Genomic DNA, 16,412 nt, shown 5'->3' on the forward strand with positions numbered 1-16,412 from the left:
TCCCACGGTTCAAAAGCTTCAAAAAGTACTACTTCACTTCTTTAGCACGCTAGCACTGCTAATAGACCAACTGCGCATGTGCCAGAAGGGGACGCTTGGTTTACCTAAAGGGGTGTGCCAAACGAACCTGTGAACGTAACAACTCGTGGATGGTCTTATTCTGTAGCTGAAAGTGTGTGGAAAACGAACAAACCCAGCACAGAAGAAAACGCTGTTTACTGGACTATTTCTCCAAATGGGATTACTTCAGGAAAAAGACAAGTAGATTTTGTTTTTCTGTGGATTATTACGGACAGAATGAGTACAGCTACTGATGGATTGAACCCCGTTGAGTCTCTCATAACCGCGACAAGGGTTAGAAATGTGTTATGAAATGTTGATTTTTATCACGAACTATTGGTAATTGCTTAATGGGGCATTGTATTGAAAGATATATTCGTTTTGTTGAGAAAATAATCTTTAAAATGATGGCTTGCCTGGTATTGACAATGCAACAACGCAAAACGATATCCAGCTCTCTACACCAGGGCTCAGATTAAGGATTTTCACTTGTATAGAAGTGCTGCAAAACAATCTGTTATTTTTTTTCAAATTTGTAAAGCAATTTGATAATTGCATAGCAAAACACAACTAAGTGACTAACAATCAATATTTTCCATTGATATAACACGATTATTTATTTCAAATGTATTTGTAAACATTCTATTTAAAAAAAGGGAGTGTCTGCAGAGCCGCGGCGCGCGGCCGAAACTGCCATGTTATTTTGTGCCGGCCGCGCGGCTCCTGAAACTGCGCCGCTATTTGACCGCGTTTTAGCGCCTTTTTAGACCGCGCCGGGTTAAGGTTAGGGTTAGGGTTAGGGTTAAGGTTAAGGTTAAGGTTAAGGTTAGGGTTAGGGTTACGGTTAAGGTTAGGGTTAGCCATGAGGCTATAACGGGCTATAAGGGAAATGCCGCGGTCCCTGAAACTGCGCAGCCATTTGACCGCTTAAAAAAAAGTCTCAACAAATTAACTTTTAAACACTTTTTAAACATTTATTTTTAAAATAAAACAAAACAAAACTTGCAAATAAAATTAGTTGTTGAACAAATTAATTAACACAAAGTCAGATGGCCTTATTTACAAATTTCTTCCATATCATCATCAATCAGATGACTATTTGCAGGATTCTCATCTACATATTAATTGTCTTTACACTCACAAAAAATATGTATTAAGCTTCTGATGGAAAAATAAAGGTTGCTGTGGCGTCCATCATGGTGTATTTATTGTGTTATTCAAATTGTACCGCTCTATTTGACGTTCCATTCCATTTTTCGTTTTGCTATTTGATGACGGTCTCTAAGTACTCGTCTCGGCTCCGGCTGCACATTTGATGACGGTCCCTAAGCGCTCATCTCGGCTCCGGCTGCACATTCGGATCAGTGTAATTCGCTGCGCCCAAAATACGCATCTGATTGTTAAAAACGAGGTTGTGTCACTTGGCTGTGTAAATGTGAGTATTTTGTATTTTGGCATTTGAATGATCTGCAAAGACTTTTGCGTTTAGGAGCTATTGACCTCGGAAGTCCGAATCTGTGACGCTAACTTTACCGCACTGTGGCTCGGGAGGAGCTTTCAGACTCACGATCTGTGACAGCAGCGGGGCTCGTCATGACAACACAGCGTCCTACATGTGTCATGACAACACAGCGTCCTACATGTGTCATGACAACACAGCGTCCTACATGTGTCATGACAACACAGCGTCCTACATGTGTCATGACAACACAGCGTCGCGTCCTACATGTGTCATGACAACACAGCGTCCTACATGTGTCATGACAACACAGCGTCCTACATGTGTCATGACAACACAGCGTCCTACATGTGTCATGACATGTGTCATGACAACACAGCGTCCTACATGTGTCATGACAACACAGCGTCCTACATGTGTCATGACAACACAGCGTCCTACATGTGTCATGACAACACAGCGTCGCGTCCTACATGTGTCATGACAACACAGCGTCCTACATGTGTCATGACAACACAGCGTCCTACATGTGTCATGACAACACAGCGTCGCGTCCTACATGTGTCATGACAACACAGCGTCCTACATGTGTCATGACAACACAGCGTCCTACATGTGTCATGACAACACAGCGTCCTACATGTGTCATGACAACACAGCGTCCTACATGTGTCATGACAACACAGCGTCCTACATGTGTCATGACAACACAGCGTCCTACATGTGTCAGGCCGTTGTTGACGATCGATTGACGAGTGATCAGTACTTTTAGGCGCTTTGGTTACACAATTGAACACGCATTTTTGTATCGCAAAAGCTGCGATACTAAAACACTTTTTTCTGACGAATGCATCGCATTTGAGAGAAATTGCGTTGCATTTTGCGATGCGATACCGCTTATTCTGAACCCTGCTACACATACTGCATGTAAGAACAAAAGAGCAGAGAAAATATGAAACATTTGGCAAAATATAAGCAAAAACTAAGGATTTCATTTTCTAGTGACTCTTGGCAAGCACTAGCTTCACAAACACTGCATTATGCTTCCCTTTTCTAAATATGATTATCTCTTCTTTCTTTCATGTTCTGGATAATATTTCAGTCAAATCTCGTATTCTTTTGATCCATGTCCAGGGGTAGAAAACATCATGTGTAAATCCCGACTGGCAACATAAACAAGATATACAGATCAATAAATATGGATCCTATTCCATATACAAAGCAGCAATGCTCAACAACAGCACTCAAGCATACCATAATAGAACTTCATTTTCTGCATTCCTGAACAAGCCATTATGTGCTGTAATCAAAATGTCATCCTGCCCAGTCGCTCTCAACAGAAAGAAATGGACACAAATCCTGCTGCATTCTCACAACAGAAAATCTCATCTAAATTTAAATGTTTACCATGCAAAAATGTTACAAAACTGCAGATATGGTAAATAATATTTTTGGAATTTATATGAGGTTTTTACATAGGTCTGGAGACATCACATAAACGTAAATAATATTGGTTATTATAACCATTTATATTTTTGTGCAAAAATGTAAGAAAAATACATAAGTGAAATACAATTTAAGCTTTCTTGTAGTAACAGTAAAATTGCCTCATATCAGGACTAGTATAAGATCACATGTTACCACTGCTTTTATTTTGTTTTGGAAATTACAAGTCAGTGTAATATAAATCCCTCATTCGTCCAGGAGCGTTCCATAGTGAAAAAAAAATAATAATTAATTTGTATTCATCTGGACATTGTTTTTAGAAAAACGTTTTGTCTTTCATCCAAGAGACATCCTCAATCCGTGAATCTAGTCTGAGAACTCCCTCAGCTCCCTAATCCCTGATGAGTACCTGATTAGGAGCTCCATGGCTTCAAAACACCAATGTACACGACCGGTAGGTTGAACCTCCATTTCGGTAAAAGAGGGATTCTCTTTTTAACAATAATTGCCTCTGTAACTCTTTCAAACCATCTCTTCTCATGCTTAGAAGCTTCACCTCACTGTCTTCGATAGAGTGGTTTGTCGCTCTTAGATGAAGATGCACAGCACTCTGTGGTCCTGAATTTGCATGTCTTCTGTGCTGATAAAGCCTCATGTGCAGTAGGTGTTTAACTCATGTAATGCTTTTTACAACTTTTCTCACTGCATTAGATAGAATACACTACATTGATATGTTTTTCTGCCGGCATCTTGTCCTTAGGGTGAAGCAGTTTTTGTCTTAAAAGTGTTGACCAGTTTAAAATAAACAGATATTATTTCATGCTGTCCAAACATCCACAGCAGAAGACCTTGGCGCGCTACAATATCACAAATATTGGCTATTTCAGTGTTTTCAGAGGGAGAGGACTTATGAAACAGACTTCATCAAACAAGGGTGAATGAAGCTAAATATAACCCAGGGAGTGTTTTGATGAAAGGAACTTATAACATGATTATAATCTAATGTGTCCTTTAAGGCAGGATAATGTAAATATATTGCAGGTACATGTAAAACAGCTATTCAGTTATATCCAGTCAAATTATACCAAACATGATTATAATCTAATGTGTCCTTTAAGGCAGGATACTGTAAATATATTGCAGGTACATGTAAAACAGCTATTCAGTTATATCCAGTCAAATTATACCAAACATGATTATAATCTAATGTGTCCTTTAAGGCAGGATACTGTAAATATATTGCAGGTACATGTAAAACAGCTATTCAGTTATATCCAGTCAAATTATACCAAACTTTGAAACCACAAACAATCTGTGCAGTGGATTGACTGTACTACTGAAGATGTATCTGCCACAGACCTGAGCGCTGCCAAACAACTACACATGTAATCCAGCACAGAGACTACTGCTGACGGGGCGAACCCAAGGGCACGCTCTCTCCCCTCTGCTCTTCTCTACCGCCTCTCCCCTTCCCGCTCTCCTTCTCCACAGCATTTGATAAAAGAGATAAGATCCTTGTGCCGTGCAGGAGCCGAGGAGCCGGGAATCAAAGCTGGAGGAACTGGAGTTCACATGGACAAAACACACACACACACACACACACACACACACTGGATTCTTCCACTGACCGAGCTGACCTGCGAGCTGCCCATTACTCATCCGCAGAAGTGTGTTGGATGAACGGATGAGGTGAAAGAGAGGAGGAACCGCAGGAGGTGGTAAGAAGATAATGCCTTGCAGGTTACAAATGTAGTATTGTGGTGCACTGGAGGAACAACTCTGTACAGGAGAGCATTGAGAGTTTGGTCCATTTCTTCTTATAATCTTGATTTGATGTTTTTATTTGAAACATGGCTTGACACTCTCACAACATTCAGTTACAAAACATTTATTATATATATATTTGACTATTGGAGCCAACACGTAGTAGTATTAACATTAGTAGTAGTAGCCTATAGTTATTGTTTTTAACCATTCTATTCTATGTTTCTAAGTATTGGTATTGGAACTGATGAAGCAAGGTTGGTGCATCCCTAGTAGAGATATTTACCAAAACTCCATGTCCACTGCTTGATTTTATTGTATTTATTCATTTTTGACTGATTTGGTGAAAACCCTGTGAGATAGAATTAGGGAGTACTGGGGTTATGATCTTTTTGAGGTGCAACAAAAAGTACATTTTAGCCAATTATGACTAATTCTTGCTGCTACACTGTCCGGCCCCTAAACGCACCACAGAGCACATCCACACTGTTAAATCGAGCCTGGATATTTTTATCACCTCCATTGTCTCGGCGGCTAAAACACTCATCATTTTAACGGACTGCGTGGCACACAGGCCATGACAACTATTGAGACTAACTGGTTTTGTTATTTGTTTTAATAAGAACATTCACTAACCCAAATCAATAACAGTTTCAACTCTCGTTTCTGTAATTTTTTAAATGACAAAACTCATCTAACCAATATTTTTGGATTTGGAACATGTTTTATAAAGAGGCCAACTTGTTACACCCACCTTAAGGAGAAACTACCTCCTATAAATGGAAAACTCCTCAGACTGAAGGACTCTCAAACAGGTCAGGACTCAGCGCTACTAAGTACACTTATCTTATCATCAGTATATCCACGATGAAGTTCCCGGTTGTGTTGCTCGTTGTTGGAGCTTCGTTGTTGGAGCTGTAATAGTCAAAAGAATAAGTGTGTGCAGATGATGGAAAGTCGCTTCTTTTATTTCATGTTTTAAATTGATCATCTTGGATTATTTTTTGCAGGGACCACAGCACCAAAGTCTGTGGATGAGAATACATATGTAATTTCACTAGCAAAGACCACAACCCCAGATACGATGCAAGGTGTTTATTGGCAGGGGAGAAACATGAACAACACAAATGTACGAAGTTGATGCCGTTTTGGGTCTTCTTGCGATGAGGGCTGAAGGCTCCCGGGCCTCGATACCCCCAAAAGAAGCTTAACGAGGCAGTGCGGATTGGCAGAATGGAGGACGAGGAGGTAATGGTGTGTGTAGACCTGGAAAGTCATGGAGAACCAGTGCTCCACGATATAAGGAGGCGGTCAACGACTCCTTAACTGGAGGCAGATGTGGCAGCGCCAATGTGGGAAAAGTTTGGTAGGAAATGTGGGGACCAGGCGTGGAACGACTTTAAGTAAAGGATGAACCAGATCCTGAGTCCTGCTGGGAAGTGCCACTTGACGACCAGTGCACAAGGTCTGGACGGATTGCAAAGGGGCTCGGAATAGATCGTGTTACCACAGTAGTCCTGCTGTTTTAGAGGAAGACTTAAGCGTTGGTTGGAGGTCCTTGATGCCGGGGTGAGGAGAACTATTGTGGACAAGACGGCCTCTGAGCAGGGGAACGCGCCTGAAGAGACGTCGATGCCACTCGGGTAGGCTTTGAGTACTTGCAATGTGACTGGTAGTCGAAGGTGAATGGGAAGTAATTAGTTAAGAAGGTTAAACGTGGTGAGGGTAGAATGAAGCCATGATGGAAGGAACGTTAACGGAGCTGGATGGTCTAGGAAGACTGAAGCACCTGAAGCGGAGCTTATGTGTGAAACGTGGTAGCTGAGGTTGGAGGAACTGGGGTCAATGATGTTCCACCTCGGTAGTAAATATTCTGAAAGTATTTGTTGATGATACAGGGTCATCGGACTGGGTGGTCATGAACATGAATGGCCCGACAGGAAGGCAGCAATCCTTATAGCATCGGTCTAAAAGAATCCCCAAACCGGCTGATAGAATGGTTTATCAAAGTGCAGCAGCAACTTGATGGACTGGATGAGAATGACGCTTTGGAGTGATGAACCAAAGACGTTAGGGTCGGGAGGTGGGAGATACAGGGCTTGTCCCAAGGGGATGATCTGCATGGTAAAGTTGGTATAACCAGCTGCTGTTTGGAGGACTCCAAAACATGGAGGACCGGCATCCCGAAGGGGGAAGCGGCGGCATCCCGGTGCCCGAAGGGGGACGCGGCGGCATCCCGGTGCCCGAAGGGGGACGCGGCGGCATCCCGGTGCCCGAAGGGGGAAGAGGCGGCATCCCGGTACCAGAAGAGGGAAGAGGCTGCATGAGGGAAGAGGCTGCATGAGGGAAGAGGCTGCATGAGGGAAGAGACGGGAAGAGGCGGGAAGAGGCAGCATGAGAGGCGGGAAGAGGCTGCGTGAGGGAAGAGCAAAGAGGCTGCATGAGGGAAGAGCGAAGAGGCTGCATGAACCTCACGGAAGGAGGAGACATGGCATCCCGGTGCCGGGGGGAAGGGAGGGGTGGGTTAAAGGTTGGGGGCAAGAAAGTTGACCTGGCATCCCGGTGCCGAGGGGGGAAATAAAGTAGACCTGGCATCCCGGTGCCGAGGGGGGGAATAAAGTAGACCTGGCATCCCGGTGCCGAGGGGGGGAAATAAAGTAGACCTGGCATCCCGGTGCCGAGGGGGGAAATAAAGTAGACCTGGCATCCCGGTGCCGAAGGGGGAAATAAAGTAGACCTGGCATCCCGGTGCCGCGGGGAGAAGGGAGGAAAGACAGTCGACCTGGCATCCTGGTGCCGAGGGGGGAAAGAAAGTAGACCTGGCATCCCGGTGCCGAGGGGGGAAAGAAAGTAGACCTGGCATCCCGGTGCCGAGGGGGGAAAGAAAGTAGACCTGGCATCCCGGTGCAGAGGGGGGAAAGAAAGTAGACCTGGCATCCCGGTGCCGAGGGGGGAAAAAAAGTAGACCTGGCATCCCGGTGCCGAAGGGTGAAAGAAAGTAGACCTGGCATCCCGGTGCCGGAACCTAGCGACGCAAAGCCAGAGGATAAAACGCCAGAACCTGGCGACACGGTGCCCGAGGATGAAGTGCCGGAACGTGGCAACGCGCTGCCCAAGGATGAAATGCCGGAACGTGGCAACGCGGTGCCCGAGGATGAAATGCCGGAACGTGGCAACGCGGTGCCCGAGGATGAAATGCCGGAACGTGGCAACGCGGTGCCCGAGGATGAAATGCCGGAACGTGGCAACGCGGTGTCCGAGGATAAAATGCCGGAACGCCCGAGGATAAAATGCCGGAACGTGGCAACGCGGTGCCCGAGGATAAAATGACGGAACGTGACAACGCGGTGCCAGAGGATAAAATGCTGGAACGTGGCAACGCAGTGCCTGAGGATAAAATGCCGGAAAGTAGCAACGCGGTGCCTGAGGATAAAATGCCGGAACGTGGCAACGCGGTGCCCAAGGATAAAATGCCAGAACGCCCGAGGATAAAATGCCGGAACGCCCGAGGATAAAATGCGGGAACGTGGCAACGCGGTGCCCAAGGATGGAAACGTTAGAACCTGGTAAAGACTGTGACCAAAGCTATAAGCTGGCAACTTTGAGTCAGGACGAAACGCGGTAACGGGATGAAATGCTGGAACCTGGCAACGCAGAGCTTGAGGATAAAACACTAGAACTTGGCAACGCAGTGCTCGAGGATAAAATGCTGGAACCTGGCGACGTAGCCAGAGGATAAACCGCAGAAACCTGGCGACGCAGTGCCAGAGGATAAACCGCTAGAACCTGGCATCGCAGAGCCAGAGGATAAAACGCAGGAACCTGGCGACGCAGTGCCAGAGGATAAAACGCAGGAACCTGGCGACGCAGTGCCAGAGGATAAAACGCAGGAACCTGGCGACGCAGTGCCAGAGGATAAAACGCAGGAACCTGGCGACGCAGTGCCAGAGAATACAACGCAGGAACCTGGCGACGCAGTGCCAGAGGATACAACGCAGGAACCTGGCGACGCAGTGCCAGAGGATACAACGCAGGAACCTGGCGACGCAGTGCCACAGGATAAAACGCAGGAACCTGGAAACGCGGCGCCGGAGGATAAAACGCGGGAACCTGGCGACGCGGTGCCAGAGGATAAAACGCAGAACCTGGCAACGCAGTGCTAGAGTATAAAACGCAGAACCTGGCAACGCAGTGCTAGAGTATAAAACGCAGAACCTGGCAACGCAGTGCTAGAGGATAAAACGTAGAAACCTGGCAACGCAGTGCCGGAGGATAAAACGCAGGAACCTGGCGACGCAGTGTCGGAGGATAAACCGCAGGAAGCTGGCAACGCAGTGCTAGAGGATAAAACGCAGAACCTGGCAACGCAGTGCTAGAGGATAAAACGCAGAACCTGGCAACGCAGTGCCAGAGGATAAACCGCAGGAACCTGGCAACGCAGTGCTAGAGGATAAAACGCAGAACCTGGCAACGCAGTGCCAGAGGATAAACCGCAGGAACCTGGCGACGCAGTGCCAGAGGATAAAACGCAGGAACCTGGCGACGCAGTGTCAGAGGATAAACCGCTAGAACCTGGCATCGCAGAGCCAGAGGATAAAACGCAGGAACCTGGCGACGCAGTGCCAGAGGATAAAACGCAGGAACCTGGCGACGCAGTGCCAGAGGATAAAACGCAGGAACCTGGCGACGCAGTGCCAGAGGATAAAACGCAGGAACCTGGCGACGCAGTGCCAGAGAATACAACGCAGGAACCTGGCGACGCAGTGCCAGAGGATACAACGCAGGAACCTGGCGACGCAGTGCCAGAGGATACAACGCAGGAACCTGGCGACGCAGTGCCAGAGGATACAACGCAGGAACCTGGCGACGCAGTGCCACAGGATAAAACGCAGGAACCTGGCAACGCAGTGCGAGAGGATAAAACGCAGAACCTGGCGACGCAGTGTCAGAGGATAAACCGCTAGAACCTGGCATCGCAGAGCCAGAGGATAAAACGCAGGAACCTGGCGACGCAGTGCCAGAGGATAAAACGCAGGAACCTGGCGACGCAGTGCCAGAGGATAAAACGCAGGAACCTGGCGACGCAGTGCCAGAGGATAAAACGCAGGAACCTGGCGACGCAGTGCCAGAGAATACAACGCAGGAACCTGGCGACGCAGTGCCAGAGGATACAACGCAGGAACCTGGCGACGCAGTGCCACAGGATAAAACGCAGGAACCTGGCAACGCAGTGTCGGAGGATAAAACGCAGAACCTGCCGGAACGTGGCAACGCGGTAAAACTATGTAACTTGGCGAGACGGTGCCAGAAGATTTTTTTTTTTTTTTTAACATACGTTTTCATTATTATTTTATAATAAACATGCATACGTTGTATGTATTTATTCATTGTTATTTTGAGCGATGCGGGAGGGGTGAGCGAGTAAGGTGAATTAATTACTTGAAAGAGGTGAGAGAGTCTGGCTCCAAGGCTTGAGTGATGGGCAGCTCGGTGCGGGAGGAAGGAGACAACGGAGGAGGAAGGAAACAACGGAGGAGGAAGGAGACGAGGGTGAGGATACTTTACCTGGAGGAGCCGCTCGTGCCCGCGAAAGTGGGCGGGGCAAAGCGCGCTCCGCAGTGGAACGAGAGTTAACGGAATTGTGAGCGCAAAAGAGAAGTTTAAAACATCATAATTTGATGACGGTGCCGTGGTCTGGAGACCCGTCAATGTAGAGAGAAATGACGAGCGCGTGCGGTGGGCGCTTAACGAGCGAGGCCGCGGGATGAGCGCTGGGATGACCCGGGCGCTGGAAAGACCGGAGCGCTGGGAGGAGGTCGCAGGACGCACGGCGATCTCAATACCGGACTAGCAGAAGTGATGCGAGGTGGGACGCCGGTCTGCTGACGGGAGCCTGGGCGAGAGCTGAGCCTGTGAGAACAGCTGATGGGACCGGACCGGTCCTAGTGGGACACCAGTGGAGGATGGCCCGGTGTGGCTCGCCTGTGCTGGGCCGATGCATCGAAAGGAACAATGTCGAGTTGATTCATAGAAAGGTCGTGAACGAGTGTGTTTTCGAGCGCGGCTCCCGCCGCCATGGAGCGTGTGCACGAAAATCACGAACACAGGTGTGTGTGATCTGGATGATTAAGTAGTGTAGCCGCAGGAAGGGGCGTAGGAAGGGGCGTGGTCCTGCTCCCGAACTTAAGATAACAGACTTATCTTCATTTAGATGCAGTTCCACTGTGAGTGACAGAATCTTTAAAAAAATCTAGAAATCATTGTATCTTTTTTAAATAATTTATGAGTTAGGCTGACCAAAATAATATTTTGCTCAGCCGTAACCCGACCGACCTGCTATGAAACTAGCCGACTGAAAAATAAATATCAGCATTTTGCTGAAAAAACGTCAAAATCTTTTATTTTTCCATTATTTCGCCGACTCACCGACCGGTCTGTCCTGAACCACCATGTCCAATATCTTTATCAAGCTTATAAACTTGACTTTCATCCCATAGGACTGATGACGCACCGTGTAACACACGTGCATCTGTTACTAAACAGAATGTGCGTTGAGGTTGTCACATTGTCTCTAACGAGTTTGTTTTTCCTGGTCGGCGCCACTGACATGTCCAGAGTAATGCCAGGCTCTGTCAGGGTGTGAAATTTGACTTACGCAAATGCATTCTGGGATTTAAACACGCCCAGCAGCGTCATCACAACAAACATGGCGGTGCCCGTGTCCCCCGCATGTTCCCCCCGCTCGCCTTCGCTACCAAAATAAAGGATAGCGGCGTACAAAAGGTCGATTGAAATATCTTAAAATCGTGAGATTTAGTCTCCCGATCGGGTTGATAGAGATGTTTTCTGTCATTGACTGTTGAAGCCTGACCCCTGGTGGTCACTCTCTCACAAAAATGACAACATTTTGATCTTTTTTTTTGCCTTCAAAGTGAAAAAAATGAGAATTTGCCTACCGACCGAGCCAGATGAAAAATTTTGACTCGGGTTACAGCAAACAGACAATTTATTTGGGGTAGCCTTATGAGAATGTTATTGCTGCAAATAAGTATTTGAACACCTGAGAAAATAGTTCTTGACCAGGTTTGCTCACACACTGCAGCAGGGATTTTGGTCCACTCAACAACACAGAGTTCCAGCTCCCTCCAAAGATTTTCTATTGGATTTAGGTCTAGAAACTGGCTAGGCCACTCCAGAACCTTAATATGCTTCTTATGGAGCCACTCCTTGGTTCTTCTGGCTGTGTGCTTTGGGTCATTGTAATGTTGGAAGACCCAGCCACGCCCCATCTTCAATGCTCTGAGGTTGTTGCCCAAAATCTTCCAAAACATGGCCCCATTCATTCCCTCCTTAATATAGAGCAGTCGTCCTGTCCCTGTACAGAAAAACACCCCCAAAGCATGATGTTTCCACCATGACTCCATAGTGTATTACAGATAGCAACCTTTGAAACTGGTCCCAGCTCTCTTCAGGCCATTGACCAGCTCCTCCCTTAGTTCTGGGCTGATTCATTACCTTTCTTATTAACACAAGGCGAGATCTTGCATGGAGCCCCAGTCCAAAAGAGATTGACATTCATTTTTAGTCTCTTCCATTTTCTTTCAATTGCTCAATTTTTTTTTTTTTCCCACCAATCTGCTGTCCCTAACAGTGGAATTGCGATGAACATTTCAAACCCCTCCATAATTATATAAAGTTGATCCAATTTGCCTCGTAGGATGGGAATCTAATATTATAGACTATTAAATAATTGATAGATTTTTTTAACTTGTAAAATATTTAATGAGTGCAGCGCCTGGTTGAGTGGATGCCTGCCATGTTGGTCAGGACGCAGCGTTGTGAGTTTGAATCTAGCTCTTGAAGATTTGCTGCATGTCATTCCTCAGTCTTATTCCCATTTCACGCTGCACTGTCGATTAAAGCCTATGGAGCAAAAAATCATTAAAAATAAGAAAAGAAAACGTGAATGTGCTTTAGTGTCAAGTAAAAAAAAGGCATGTTGAACCACAGGATTGATAATAAACCTTCAAACATCAAGTAACGATAGATATGTTTAATGTCATACTGTGGTATATTCCAGGAAAAAGTAATGACATCTCAATGCACAGTGTATCTTTCAACAGAAAGTAACAAAACAGTATTATTTTACATTCTAAATGCAATGACCAAAATGAATGAAATTGATTTGAAGAGTTTTGATTGAAAACCTTAAAACATGAATTTTCACACTGACATAATGTGTGTGTGTATTCATGAAGTTTGATTGTATGTTCTTGGTTATCTAAATGAATATACTGTGCTATCATAATGCATATTAATGGAAATCATCTTTATTGATTTTTTTTTTTCAAAATGAATGGAGATATAAAGACAATATGGGCTAGGAGTATCTAAAAAACCTGTTGATGCTCATCTGTTGTGTGTAAAAGACCTGAGCTGATGATGAATTTTAATGCTTTGATTAAACTTTGAGAACTGACATGTACTGATCCGAACCATGGGGTCTTCAGATGAGTAAAACAAAAAGAGCAATAAGGGAGATCAGAGGTCGAAGAGTACTTCTGGTTCTATGAAGAAATATACAAAAATGATCAAAGATAGTCCGAGCAAAAATTAGGCCCTTTACTGTAAGTGTTGCGTGGTAAAGTCAACGTTCTTGTTCCATTTACCTGAGGCTATGAGAAGTTAGTGAATGAAGAGCAAAGAGGTAAATGTTGTTTCGTTAGCACCTCTGACGCTACTTTGACGGAGCGCTTCTGTTTACGCCAGAGCTCGTAGAAGCAGCGAGAGGATGGCCAAGAGTCCAAATATATCAGACACAGCTCGTCTTTGGTCATATACAACAGCTCTACGTCTACTCTTTGTCCTTGTCTCACTGTAAGACCCTTTGAAGCTATGACACAAGACTCTACATGATCAGAAACCACAGTGGACATCTGGGTTTCATTTGCTTTTTTTTTATGTTTGACTATATCGCATTTGAAATAATGGTACAATTTCACGGATTGCCACAATGCTGCATGATTAACAGTTCCTTAATCAGTCAAACTGACAAAAACCCTGCTGCCTGAACGGTAGAACTATAGTTTTTCATACGTTTTGGGATTAATTGTCAGCTTTTTGTAGATAATGGACCCATCGAGTGGGCCGCCAGTTTGTTTTGAAATATATCACTTCAGTCAGAAGAAGGTGACACGTGACCTCTACGTGTTATTTGCTATTAGTGGAGGCAGTTGTTTATTTGTAGTCGTTTATTTACTATTTCTTTTATTTCATCTGTTTCAAAATTGCTCCCAAATGTGCACACTGATTCATTTACAACCAGTAAAAAAGTCAACAAAAACACAAACTTCAAATCCTTATCCTAGCGTGCAATGCAAGCTTAGCCTAACAAATACTAATATCATTTGTATTAGTTAATTATGAACCTACCTTATGAAAAAAGTTATCAGCACAAAAAGTATTAGCGTTGGAGGTCATAACACAAATATTATACTTCTCTCAGCGCCGCGTTCACTGTCCGGCCCCTGAACGCACCACATCACACATCTCCAATGGTAAACCGAGCCTGGCGCTATTTTTATCGCCTCCATTGTCTCGGCAGCTAAAACACTCATCATTTTAACGGACTGCCCGGCACACTGGCCACGACAACTGTTGAGACAAACTGTTCCAAGATGGCCGTCGGACCGTGGCAGAGGAATGACCGCGGGGGGAGAGGGAGGCGAGGCCGAGGTGAGCAATGGGCCCGTGGAGGCGACGTGATGTGGTGGTTTCCGGGCAGGTGCCGCTCCGGACGGGTCGATAAAACCTGGATTAGAACTATCAGGGAGATGGATAGTGGACAGATGGGCTCCGGGCTACGTCAAGATAGTCCGGACCAGTCTGGCAAAGTCATAATTCACGGAGGGGTGTGTGTGTTTGGAGTGGCGATGTGGTCGTTTGTCAAGGGAAGACAGAAATAGACAATACATCTCCGGGACATGTGTGTAAATTTGAGGAACTATGGTCGCATTCACACTACAAGTTCAAGCAGACCCTGTTTGAACCAAAGTTGTGGCGGTGTATCTTTCACAATCACGATACACGACAAGGATGTATCCCACCATCCTGCAAACAGAATCAACCAAAGAAATGACAGGGAATTAATGAGGAAGTGACTTGAGCTTCTGCCTGATCTGCGTCACATAAACGAACTTGGACCGGGAGTGAAGCGGTGTTTGGGTTCATGATTTGGCTTTACGGGTTTACCTCACAACCTACTCCTTTCACATCTTTCTGGTTGATCTTTCGTCGTTTCTCCAATTATCGATCTCCACACAGGAGTTTATTTTGATTCTGAGCCTCACATGCATCTCAACGTTCCTGGTTTTATTACGCTCTCTGGTTCGTTTGCGTTCAAGAATCAAATGAACCGCGCTAGAGTTTGATTCAATCGTACCGAGACGGACCTTTCCGACCAGACTAGAGTTCGCTTCTTTGGCCCGGATCAGAGTTTGGTTGCACATTCACAATTACCCAGGAAATTTCATAGATTACTTGTTGTCAAATGTAATAAACAATAAACAACATCCATTTGTCTGTGTTGTCTGCAGAAGTCCAAACTTGTGTTTTTATTTTGCTGTCTCATTAAAATCAATTTGATAGAACATTTATTAGGCAGAGCAAAATGATATGTCTGTTTGCCGTAACCCGACCGAGCCGTCAACATTATAGCCAACTGAAAAAAAAAATCTGCATTTTGTCAAAATTATGACAAATTCTTTTATTTTTCTTATATTTCGCCAACTCACCGACTGTTTTTTCAAAAAAGCGCCGTGTTGAATAATTTTGTATCACTGGAACTCGCTAAAAATATTACGAAGCCGAAAAAGAAATGAAAATTAAACTTAAAACGAGCGGAGAACGTTCAAGTCATTGTCTGTTGAAGCCTGACCCCTGGTGGTCACTGCCTGTCACTGGCAGAATAGAAAAAACGTGATTTGACAGTGGCTGAAATATGCAGAATTTGTCATATTTGATGACCAAGACGTCGACGATTCTATGACATGAAAATGGCCAAAAAATAAAATAATTTGTCCTGTACAAAAATAGTTTATTGGCTTCATTTTTTGTTTTGTACATTTACGGTAGCATCTCTTCATTTTTTTTTTTTTGTACATTTACGGTAGCATCTCTTTTGATAAATGATAATATTAACTTAATATCATAGGCAAATTATCATTAAATTCTATATACAAATTTGGAATTTTTTATGCTTTAAAGTAAAACAAAAAAAAAATAATTTACCTTCCTACCTACCCACTTGAAAAAAAATGGGAGGGTTACACCAAACATACAATTCATTTTGGATCTTTTTTTTGCCTTCAAAGTTTAAAAAAAAATAATTTATCTACCTACCTACCCACTTGAAAAATGGTGGGTCGGGTTACAGCAAACAGACAATTTATTTGGGGCAGACTTATGTACATACTATTGGCATTGGGGAAGAAGCGGAACGAAACTAATATATCATAGATAACAAAATTGTATGTTGTGTTTATTCATTTTAGTGAAAAATTTTGGGGAAAAAACAACTTTACTTAGAATAAATATACATAAGGATAAATATATTATATTATTATATAAATTATATAATATACATATATATATATATATATATATATTTATTTTATTTTTTTAA

General features: G+C 44.5%; 2 protein-coding genes across 2 annotated transcripts in view; both read right to left on the reverse strand.

The window, feature by feature from the left end:
* LOC140359387 (complement C1q-like protein 2) overlaps positions 1-16,412 on the reverse strand; it is a 249,498-nt gene that overhangs the window by 173,647 nt on the left and 59,439 nt on the right. The window lies entirely within an intron of this gene.
* The window catches only part of LOC140359386 (contactin-associated protein-like 5), a 170,950-nt gene that overhangs the window by 95,251 nt on the left and 59,287 nt on the right, over positions 1-16,412 (reverse strand). The gene's annotated exons all lie outside the window — the stretch shown is intronic.

Source organism: Eucyclogobius newberryi, unplaced genomic scaffold (genome assembly GCF_026437365.1).
Source record: "Eucyclogobius newberryi isolate DKJ021-1_F unplaced genomic scaffold, fEucNew1.0.hap1 SCAF_14, whole genome shotgun sequence".
In the NCBI taxonomy this organism is placed as follows: Eukaryota; Metazoa; Chordata; class Actinopteri; order Gobiiformes; family Gobiidae; genus Eucyclogobius; species Eucyclogobius newberryi.